This window comes from Boleophthalmus pectinirostris, unplaced genomic scaffold (genome assembly GCF_026225935.1).
Source record: "Boleophthalmus pectinirostris isolate CB_2022bp ecotype Guang Dong unplaced genomic scaffold, ASM2622593v1 HiC_scaffold_18, whole genome shotgun sequence".
Classification (NCBI taxonomy): Eukaryota; Metazoa; Chordata; class Actinopteri; order Gobiiformes; family Gobiidae; genus Boleophthalmus; species Boleophthalmus pectinirostris.
Window position 1 is genome coordinate 4,219,695 of NW_026571133.1, and position 12,239 is coordinate 4,231,933.

The 12,239-nt window shown below is 40.4% G+C and overlaps 1 protein-coding gene across 1 annotated transcript in view; it reads right to left on the reverse strand.

Annotated features, from left to right (window-relative positions):
- The window catches only part of LOC110165440 (ninjurin-2-like), a 202,670-nt gene that overhangs the window by 189,873 nt on the left and 558 nt on the right, over positions 1–12,239 (reverse strand). The window lies entirely within an intron of this gene.

Here is a 12,239-nt window from a genome sequence, read left to right on the forward strand (position 1 = left end):
AGACATGACAGCATTCCTGAGTTCCTCAGCGGTGAAAGGCACATCCAGTTCAGCAGCTCTATCTGGTGCAACTGTAGGAATGGTAAAATGTGAAAAAAAAGTTTCATAAAAGTTGTCATCTGGCAGACACTCAGCTGTGTATAGGGAGGAATAATAGTCTTTAAATGTATCGTTAATGGTTTGTGGGTTAATTGTAAGTACATCAGAGACATAGACTTCGGTAATATGCTGAGCTGCTGTTGACTGCCGGATCTGGTGGGAAAGTATCTTGTTAGGCTTATCCCCAAACTCATAGTAACTATAACGAGTCTTGGTCAGTGATTGCACAGCCTTATCTGTGGCCAATGAATCAAATTCAGCCTTTTTTATGAGCAGCTCCTTGATCAATTCTGTGTTAGGGGATTCTGCACACTTAGTTTGCAATTCAGATATAGAATTGTAAAGAGCATTGCTCTTCTGAGATGCAACCCTTCTTTGGTAAGCTGTAAAAGATATTATCTCACCCCGCAAAAAAGCCTTACATGCTTCCCATGTCGTGGCTGCAGAAATTTCTGGCGTGACATTAGTTGAAACAAAAAGGTCTATGCGCTCACCAATAACTTTAACAAATTCTAGGTCATTGAGTAATAATGGGTTGAGTCGCCATGGAGACCGCGACAGGGTGCTGCCTGGTAGCGAAATATCCAGAGTAACAGGTGCATGGTCCGATATTACTATGGGTGTGTATTCGCAGAAGTTTCACTGTAGAAAGCAAACTATTGTCTACCAGGAAAAAATCTATTCGTGAAAATGTGCCATGCACTGGAGAAAAAAAAGAAAACTGCTGGGCAGAGGGGTTGAAATACCGCCATACATCTGATAATCTGTACTGTTGCATAAATAGTTCTATGACTTTAGAGGATTTAGACATGGGGTATAGTTTATTTGAGGAACGGTCAAGTACCGGATTGAGACAACAGTTAAAGTCGCCACCAATGATAAGTTGACTCCCGTTCAAATCAGGAAGAGAAAAAAAACAATTTCTTAAAAAAGTCCTCACAGTCATAATTTGGCCCATATACATTAACTAGAGCAAGATTGTTTCCACTGATTTTACCTAAAACTATAATATAGCGTCCATTGGGGTCTGATATCACCTCTGTCACTGAAAGCGGTACAGATTTATGAACAAGGATAGCAACACCCCGTGCTTTGCTGTTGAAGGAGGAGTGATATAATTGCCCCACCCACCCAAAACGAAGCTTAGGGTGATCTGCCATTTTCAAGTGTGTTTCTTGCAAGAAAGCGATTCTTGTGTTTAACTGTTTTAAATGATTAATTACTTTCTTCCTTTTTACTGGGGAATTCAGCCCTTTCACATTCCAGCTAACCAGTCTTAATGCACCACCTGGTGCCAAAGAGATGTTAGGACTAAACATACCTCATTATAAAGTAACACAGGCTTATATTGGGGTTCGGTGATTGAAGCTGATACAGAATTTGTAGCACATAACTGATAAAATAAAGTAGCAAAAAGACAACAAAAAGAGGACAAAAAAACAAAGAAAAAAGAAAAGTTGTTACAAAAGGTAACAACCGAAACTCTGATAAACCAATCAGCATACTGTAAAACTTCCTAATTCCTAACTCTCTGCAACCGCATTAGTGAACAACAATAACAATTATTAATGTTATTTTAATAATGAAGAAAAAAAAAAAACCTGATGATGAATATTAACCCCTTCAACCTCACTTAACCTATACCATAAAAGCGCTCGCTGCGTATATACAGTAGTGCGGTGTTACAGTATACACGGACCAGACCGCGAGCTCAAGTCTCCCCTCTATCAATGAAAACAGACAGATAAATTTATAACCCTCAAGAGCGGTAACAAACTGACACATTAACAGTGAGTGTCATAGAGGAGTAACCACTATATAGTAGCAAAAGAATAGAGTGGTTACCACATTTGTTTAGGAGCCGTTGCCCAAGTCCTGAACAAACTTATCCGCTGCCGCTGCTGACAAGAGCCATTTCTTCTCCCCGCTCGGCGTCGTGATGCGCAGCTTGGCTGGGAACAGGAGCGCCGGGCGGTATCCTCGCTTGTACAGTTCGGCCATGGAAGAGCGGTATTCGTTGCGCTGCTTCAAAACCTCCGGGCTGTAGTCATCGTAAAAGCGAATCGGATGATCCTTATACGACAGGGTTCCTCTTCTACGAGCCTCCCGTATAATCAGGTCTTTCACCTGGAATCGGTGGAGACGGAGGATCACAGGGCGCGGTCTTGCTCCGGGTGCGGGTTTGTTGCCAGAGGTCCGATGCGCACGATCAATCTCCGGGGGAGTAGGGAGCACGCTGGGGCCAAACACTTCAGCCAGAAGTTGAGAGAGGAAAGCGGTTGGTCGGGGACCTTCTATGTTCTCAGGTAAGCCAACAATACGAATGTTTTGACGCCTACTGCGTCCCTCCAGGTCCACCACCTTCTCCCTGAGCCAGTCATTGTCTTTTTGCAAAGTGCGGCACTTGTCCTCCACGTATGTCAGGCGCTGATCGAGCGAGTCTGCATTGTCCTCCAATGATCTGATACGGGCCCCATGGTCCTTAATGGAAGCTTCTACAGAATCCAGTTTTGAGGTGAGAGACTGGAATGAGGACTTGAACTCTGAGGAAAGTGCCTCTCTATGTCCTTCTAAGAGCGATGAAATGTCCTCCAAAGTTAAGCTAGCGCTAGCGCTAGCCGTGCTAGCCACGTCTTTTTCGGCTTGTTTTCCTTTGGACTTGGACATGATGACTGCGTGAGAATATTCAGAGTAGCAAAAGAAACTATCGGGGATCAACAGATGCAAGATATGAGGAAGTTGCGAGGTCCAAAAGGTTTAAATAATAAAGCTAATGCGGGAGCAGGCAAACGTGAGTCTACTCCTCTCGCTCCATAACCGGAAGTGTTGTTTATCATCTCTGACCACAGCTGCCCCGGGGCGAACTGGTGGAGACATGGCTGCCGTTGTGGTTAATAACGGTTTGCTGAAAAACAAACTAGGACAAGAAGACCATTCACGGAGAGGAAAGCGAACGTGATAGAAATAAACTAGATTTGAATATTTATATTATCTCTGAACAGCTGCAGTATCGCTTTAAAGGTGCGCTGTGTAACATTTCTTGCCTCTGTGGAGATTTCCTTGCTTTGGAGGTGGCAGATTAAATAATTATGCCTTATTTGACACCCATCTTTTGTTATTATTGCTACACAGGTTTATTATACGTTCAGACTACAGCCTGACGTGACCCAAATCTGATTTTTTTTCACCCCTATGCTCCTGTATCTGATCTTTTAATGACAGTCTGAACGACACAGATCCGATTTTTTCAAATGTGACCCAGGACGCTTGGATATGTGGAGTCTCGTCAATGGAGGGAACGCCAGGTTAGAGAATTTATTCATATTTCTGAAGATCGCTGTATTCAGGCTAAATTGGAGGGGTCTTATTGGAACCGTTTCTGAAATTATTCCCAAAGAAATGTACGAGCGCGGCTACAGACGGTTCTGGCTCCAATGCCAACAAAAAATAAAGAGCCTGTGAGCCAAATACAAGGAGGATAAAGACTCAAACAAGCGAAGCGGCCGTGGGTGTGTAACCTGTCCATTTTTCCAAAGAACCGAACCATATTTTGCGAGACAAGCCCAGCATTTAGGTGACGTCCGTGAACGCTGAACACACTCACTGCTTCGTGTCCTCCAACACACATGCGGGACACTTTTGGGGCGTTTAATGTTCACACTGGAGATCACAAACTAGTCACATTTAATTGGAAATGTGAACGACCTCGCAAAAAAATCTGACTTGAGCATAAAGCCCTGTAGTCTGAACGTATCCTTATTTTGAATTTTTTATTGCCATTTACTAATATATTGTTGCTCTTTGTTATTATATTATACTGTGATGTGTGAGCTACTGTGTCCACATAATTTCCCTTGTGGATCAGTAAAGTTTAAGTCTAAGCTCACGAAAAGTTACACAGTTCCCCTTTAAATTTATTACCAGTAATAAAGTAATTAAAGCAACACTATGTTCCTTTTTGGAGGTGGCATGTCCCCTGGAAGTTTTCTCTGCCTTAGTGAAGTTTGCCATCATGATAGTTGGCAATAAGACGTATTGATAACACATATAAGGTTAACAGAAAAATAAATACATAAAAAAGAAAAAGAAAAGAAAAAAAAATTTTAAAATTTAAGAAATAAAAATTCAAATAAAATAAAAATTATTAATAAAATTTAAAAAATACATATATGAATAAAATAAAATAAATAAATCCAAATAAAATATATAATAAAATAAAATAAAAGATAAAAAAAAATAAGAATTAAAGAAATAAAACTTAAAAAAAAAAAAAAGTTAATAAAATAAAAAATACATACATACATGAATAAAATAAAATAAATAAATACAAATAAATATATAAAAAACACAATATATAATAAAACTAAAAATACACACATACATGAATAAAATAAAACCAAATAAAAATATATAATAAAACAAAACAAAAAAATCATAAAATTATATAACAAAAAATACATACATACCTGAATAAAATAAAATAAATCAATACAAAAAATATATATATAATAAAATAAAAAATCATACAAATATATAATAAAACAAGAAAAATACACACATACATACATGAATAAAATAAAATAAAAACTAAAAATACATACATATTCAAATAAAATAAAAAATAAATAAAATGTAATTAAATGTAATAAAATGTAAAATAAAATTGAATTCCATTTAAATAAAACAGTCTCTCTGCGCTGTGTGTCCCAGCCCCACTGTGACCCTGTGTTCCCAGTATTAGCGAGGGGCTGCTGTGCTGACCTGTGTGTGCGTTAGAAGACTGTATTAGCCTTTGCACATGGGCTCTAATTGGTTTTTGATGGTTGTTGTGAGTTTGGTCTCAGAATAGATCTGCAGACAGTCAGCCCATGGTCCACGCTCACGTCTCACCCACAGAGGACATACCACAGCTGCTGGTAAAGAGTAGACTTCAGCCAAATATGAGGAAGAGGAGAGACTGGTACTGCAGTACACTCATGGTCTGATGTAGGGAAATACAGTATGGAGGATATATGTGGAGTTTGTGTTTGTGGTATTTACAGAAAACCAATGACAGATTTTATTGTCATTCAGATACACAAGCACACACAGAAGGGAAATGTGGCTGCAGTTCTGCTCCACACAGAATTAAAGGTCCTAAATCCGTGTATCATTCGTTCATTCATTTTTCAAAATAAAACCAAAAATAAGAAAACAAAAAAACAACAATTTTCTTCATTATTTGTCTCTAAAACCAAAATTTTAAAAATGGATAACGATTAGTTTTTTCAGTTTTTAATTTTATATTTAAATGAATAATGGAAGAAACGGATAACGGCCGTTTATGTGACTTAAACTGCGATGCCGGATTTTGCGCCACATACGGACTGAACCGGGATGGAACCAGGACTCATTTAGGACTAAACCGGTCTCAGTCTTGGTCTCAGTCCCGGTCTCAGTCAGACCAGAATCAAACCACGACTGAGACCGGGACCAGACCGGGACTGACACCAAGACTGAGACCAGTTTAGTCCTGGTTTAGTCCTGTTTTAGTCTGTATGTGGCGCAAAAGTCTGGCACCGCAGACTGGGACCAGACTGGGACCGAACCAGAAACCGGAACCAGAATAAAGGAGAGGGGGACAGAGACTGGTGTCGGTCCTGCTCTGTTGATATCAGCTCTTTTCCCATGGCAACAGTGAGTGTGTCCTCCATGTTGAATGGAAAGTTCATGTCTCAGCATTATATAAACCTTACGTCACTATCAGAACATGGCCCCTGATCGGTTGATGTGACACGAATATTCGCAGAAAGTGAACAGCCCTTTAGAGAAGAACAGCCTAAATATGCAGGATTTGTGTGTTAAACATGTGTGAATGAAACAAAACACAACTCCAGGTCTGTTTGTGACGAGAAAACAACATTATACCAGATCAGGAAATAGTGTAATATGGGCCCTTTAAAATCAACACCATTACTTTATATACAGTAAAGTGCATAGTTCTGTGAACAGTGTTGGGAAGGCGACTTTTAAAATGTATTCCCCTACAGATTACAGATTACACACCCCAAAATGTAGTTTGTAACGTAATCCAGAAAATTACATAAAGTGAGTAACGTAATCTGAATACTTTGGATTACTTGATATTGTCGTGCTTTTTAACGACATGAATGTAACAACCACATCCTGAAAACTCTTGTTTGTTCTCTTCAAATTGTCTGTTGAGCCCAAGTCTCCATGAACAGACTTTTGTTTTACTGTAGAGAAGGTTTTAGACCTGGTTTTAGTCCTAGTTTAGTCCTGGTTTAGACCTGGTTTAGTCCTAGTTTAGACCTGGTTTAGACCTAGTTTACTTCGGGGTTTAGACCTGGTTTAGTCCTAGTTTAGACCTGGTTTAGACCTGGTTTAGACCTAGTTTTAGTCCTGGTTTAGACCTAGTTTAGACCTGGTTTAGACCTGGTTTAGTCCTGGTTTAGTCCTGGTTTTAGTCCTGGTTTAGACCTAGTTTAGACCTGGTTTAGACCTGGTTTAGTCCTGGTTTAGTCTTGGGTTTAGACCTGGTTTTAGTCCTGGTTTTAGTCCCGGTTTAGCCCAAAATGTGAAAACAGGAAAATACTGCAATGTAATCCATTTATTTCAACAAAGTAACTGTAATCCAATTACCACTCATGGAAACAGTAACTGTAACTGAATACAGTTACTCATAATTTGTACTGTGATTACGTAACTCCGGTACATGTAATCCGTTACTCCCCAACACTGTCTGTGAATGAATAAATGAATGAATGAATTTTTGTTTTGTTACGGTGTCAAAAATAGTGAATAACTCTGAAATCGTTCTATTCCTTCTCTCATCAATTGTAACTCAAATATCTCTTAGGTTGTGTTCACAGGAGCCCGTTCCATTACAAACTGCCCTTTCTTTAACACTGGAGGCAGGTGTGAACACTGTGGGAGAATGAAACTGCCAAACTTCCGATGCTTTGTCCCTGTTTGTGGTTAATATCCGTAATTATTGTGTCTATCATCGTGAAAATGACACAGAGTTCAGTGTCTCCTGTGAATGCGGTTTTGAAAAGTGGTGCTAATACTCAAACACAAAAGCAGGATTATTGACATTTGAAAGGATTGTGAGTTGTAAGTTTATTGTGGTACATGTGTAAAGCCGACAGCAAACAAATGATCTGGTTTAATATTTGTGGATCAGGAGTAATATTATATTTCAGAAACAGCGAATTCTCCAGCGTTATATAGGAAATGTCTAGTTCTGTAAATCTACTGGATTCAAAGGTTTCAGCTTTTCTATTTTCCTATTCACGACATAATAATTTAACTTTATTACTCTAACTTTTTGGTCGGGGATCTTTAAACTGCTTATTTCTATGGACATGTCATTCCTCTTCCTGTTTCGCATTACGACATTAAACAGCTCTACCTTATATTTATTCAATTACAAGTGGTTTTGTTAGTAAGCCAATGATGTTCATTATGTCTTCTTATATACTTTAACTTCTTAGGTTCTTTTTAAAGACAATGCACGGACAGCGTTAACCGTGATGACGGAGCGTTCCTCCTTTCACACACCTGGGACACCCTCCTCCAGAGACACCGGGCGACGGGAGGCGTGGTCAGTCTGAGCGACCTGCCAGGTCCATCAGGTCTGACCACGACTACAGGAAGTAACAACAGCTGATATACGACACGTCACCACCAACACGGGGACAGTTCTGAAGATGCAGCAGCCGAAACATGTCAACAAGGTAAACACACTTTACTGCATTGTCTTTAAAAAGAACCTAAGAAGTTAAAATGGTTTTGTTAGTGTTGTGGTATTCGAAAGTCACCTCAAGACCTTTTCTTTTTTTTACGGTCTCGGTCTCGTCTCAGACTCGACTGTGTTCGGACTCAGTCTTGTCTCGGTCTTGTTTTAAAGGGGCTTGGACTCTGAGGTCTGACACTCAACGGGCGCGATCCTATTTCATTACAACTGCTGCAGTAAACTTCTTACAGCGACATGTGGTTGAAGTTTGAAGAATAAAAGTGCACAAACGCGTCTGGATTTGTCATGACGAGTCCAGTTCTAGTCCTGGTTTAGTCCTGGTTTAGTCCAGCTCTGGTCCAGTTCTAGTCCAGGTTTAGTCCAGCTCTAGTCCAGTTCTAGTCCTGGTTTAGTCCAGCTCTAGTCCAGTTCTAGTCCAGGTTTAGTCCAGCTCTAGTCCAGCTCTAGTCCAGCTCTAGTCCAGCTCTAGTCCAGCTCTAGTCCAGTTCTAGTCCAGTTCTAGTCCAGTTCTAGTCCAGTTCTAGTCCAGTTCTAGTCCAGGTTTAGTCCAGGTTTAGTCCAGTTCTAGTCCAGGTTTAGTCCAGGTTTAGTCCAGCTCTGGTCCAGTTCTAGTCCAGTTCTAGTCCAGGTTTATTCCAGCTCTAGTCCAGCTCTAGTCCAGTTCTAGTCCAGCTCTAGTCCAGGTTTACTCCTGGTTTACTCCTGGTTTAGTCCTGGTTTAGTCCTACTTTAGTCCAGTCCTAGTCCAGTTCTAGTCCAGGTTTAGTCCTGGTTTATTCTTCGTTTAGTCCTGGTTTAGGCCTGGTTTAGTCCTGTTTTTTTTTTACCTGGTTTAGTCTTGGTTTTTTGGCCTGGTTTAGTCCAGGTTTTATTGGGTTTAGCTCAGTCTTAATTTGGATGTGGTTTGTGCAAATGGACCTTGAGTCGTTATTATAAAGCGACGCCAATAACTTGCTTTAAATTATTAATCGCTACGGCAACGGTCCTCACTTTTCATCTTTCTTAAACCCACGAACCCACTTTTTGTGTGTGGCTTATTTTAGGTCTAAATGAACATTAATCAAATAAAATGGAGATAGATTTATAAAAACATTGATATATTTGTGCCAAAATAACAGTAAAATACAAATAAATGTAGAAAACGATGTAGATGGTCTCGATTTTGGTCTCAATGGGTCATGGTCTCAGTCTTGTCTCGAGCTTTAAAAGTCTTGGTCTTGTCTTGGTCTCGACTCTCAGAGGTCTTGGTCTTGTCTCGGTCTCGGGACCCTGTGGTCTCGATTAGTCTTGACTACAACATTAGGTTTTTCTAGCTCAAAAATACCTAGAACAGGCCTTCTGACTCTGAGCAGGGACGCCTCTCCACAGATCTGACCTTTACCTTGGTTTGGTTTAATACCAAACTGTGAAACATTCCAGACAAAGCAATAACACCTCCATGGAGAAAAGCATTTGATGGACCCTCCACAAGGAAAGTTACACAGTGAACCTTTAAGTACATAAGGGCACTCTTCCACTTCTGGTCCTGTTTGAATTGAGTTTAGTCTTGATGTAGACTTGGTTTAGTCCTGTTCTAGTCCTGGCTTAGTCCTGATTTAGTCCTGATTTAGTCCATGTTTAGTCCATGTTTAGTCCTCGTTTTGTCCTGGTTTAGTCCTGGTTTAGTCCAGTTCTAGTCCAGTTCTACTCCAGTTCTAGTCCAGTTCTAGGCCTGGTTTAGTCCTGGTTTAGTCCAGTTCTAGTCCAGGTTTAGTCCAAGTTTAGTTCAGCTCTAGTCCAGCTCTAGTCCAGCTCTAGTCCAGCTCTAGTCCAGTTCTAGTCCAGGTCTAGTCCAGGTTTAGTCCAGGTTTAGTCCAGGTTTAGTCCAGGTTTACTCCTGGTTTAGTCCTGGTTTAATCCTACTTTAGTCCAGTCCTTGTCCAGTTCTAGTCCAGGTTTAGTCCTGGTTTATTCTTCGTTTAGTCCTGGTTTAGGCCTGGTTTAGTCCTGTTTTTTTTTACCTGGTTTAGTCTTGGTTTTTTGGCCTGGTTTAGTCCAGGTTTTATTGGGTTTAGGTCAGTCTTAATTTGGATGTGGTTTGTGCAAATGGACCTTGAGTCGTTATTATAAAGCGACGCCAATAACTTGCTTTAAATTATTAATCGCTACGGCAACGGTCCTCACTTTTCATCTTTCTTAAACCCACGAACCCACTTTTTGTGTGTGGCTTATTTTAGGTCTAAATGAACATTAATCAAATAAAATGGAGATAGATTTATAAAAACATTGATATATTTGTGCCAAAATAACAGTAAAATACAAATAAATGTAGAAAACGATGTAGATGGTCTCGATTTTGGTCTCAATGGGTCATGGTCTCAGTCTTGTCTCGACCTTTAAAAGTCTTGGTCTTGTCTCGGTCTCGGGACCCTGTGGTCTCGATTAGTTCGGTCTTGACTACAACATTAGGTTTTTCTAGCTCAAAAATACCTAGAACAACAGGCCTTCTGACTCTGAGCAGGGACGCCTCTCCACAGATCTGACCTTTACCTTGGTTTGGTTTAATACCAAACTGTGAAACATTCCAGACAAAACAATAACACCTCCATGGAGAAAAGCATTTGATGGACCCTCCACAAGGAAAGTTACACAGTGAACCTTTAAGTACATAAGGGCACTCTTCCACTTCTGGTCCTGTTTGAATTGAGTTTAGTCTTGATGTAGACTTGGTTTAGTCCTGTTCTAGTCCTGGCTTAGTCCTGATTTAGTCCATGTTTAGTCCATGTTTAGTCCTCGTTTTGTCCTGGTTGAGTCCTGGTTTAGTCCTGGTTTAGTCCAGTTCTAGTCCAGTTCTAGTCCTGGTTTAGTCCAGCTCTGGTCCAGTTCTAGTCCAGGTTTAGTCCAGGTTTAGTCCAGTTCTAGTCCAGTTCTAGTCCAGGTTTAGTCCAGGTTTAGTCCAGGTTTAGTCCAGCTCTAGTCCAGCTCTAGTCCAGCTCTAGTCCAGTTCTAGTCCAGTTCTAGTCCAGGTTTAGTCCAGGTTTAGTCCAGTTCTAGTCCAGCTCTAGTCCAGCTCTAGTCCAGCTCTAGTCCAGCTCTAGTCCAGTTCTAGTCCAGTTCTAGTCCAGGTTTAGTCCAGGTTTAGTCCAGGTTTAGTCCAGGTTTAGTCCAGGTTTATTCTTCGTTTAGTCCTGGTTTAGTCCTGGTTTAGGCCTGGTTTAGTCCTGGTTTTTTTACCTGGTTTTTTTACCTGGTTTAGTCTTGGTTTTTTGGCCTGGTTTAGTCCAGGTTTTATTGGGTTTAGTTCAGTCTTAATTTGGATGTGGTTTGTGCAAATGGACCTTGAGTCGTTATTATAAAGCGACGCCAATAACTTGCTTTAAATTATTAATCGCTACGGCAACGGTCCTCACTTTTCATCTTTCTTAAACCCACGAACCCACTTTTTGTGTGTGGCTTATTTTAGGTCTAAATGAACATTAATCAAATAAAATGGAGATAGATTTATAAAAACATTGATATATTTGTGCCAAAATAACAGTAAAATACAAATAAATGTAGAAAATGATGTAGATGGTCTCGATTTTGGTCTCAATGGGTCATGGTCTCAGTCTTGTCTCGACCTTTAAAAGTCTTGGTCTTGTCTCGGTCTCGGTCTTGACTTCGGTCTTGACTACAACATTAGGTTTTTCTAGCTCAAAAATACCTAGAACAACAGGCCTTCTGACTCTGAGCAGGGACGCCTCTCCACAGATCTGACCTTTACCTTGGTTTGGTTTAATACCAAACTGTGAAACATTCCAGACAAAGCAATAACACCTCCATGGAGAAAAGCATTTGATGGACCCTCCACAAGGAAAGTTACACAGTGAACCTTTAAGTACATAAGGGCACTCTTCCACTTCTGGTCCTGTTTGAATTGAGTTTAGTCTTGATGTAGACTTGGTTTAGTCCTGTTCTAGTCCTGGCTTAGTCCTGATTTAGTCCTGATTTAGTCCATGTTTAGTCCATGTTTTAGTCCTCGTTTTGTCCTGGTTGAGTCCTGGTTTAGTCCTGGTTTAGTCCAGTTCTAGTCCAGTTCTACTCCAGTTCTAGTCCAGTTCTAGGCCTGGTTTAGTCCTGGTTTAGTCCAGCTCTGGTCCAGTTCTAGTCCAGGTTTAGTCCAAGTTTAGTTCAGCTCTAGTCCAGCTCTAGTCCAGTCTAGTCCAGCTCTAGTCCAGTTCTAGTCCAGTTCTAGTCCAGGTCTAGTCCAGGTTTAGTCCAGGTTTAGTCCAGGTTTACTCCTGGTTTAGTCCTGGTTTAATCCTACTTTAGTCCAGTCCTAGTCCAGTTCTAGTCCAGGTTTAGTCCTGGTTTATTCTTCGTTTAGTCCTGGTTTAGTCCTGGTTTAGTCCAGTTCTAGTCC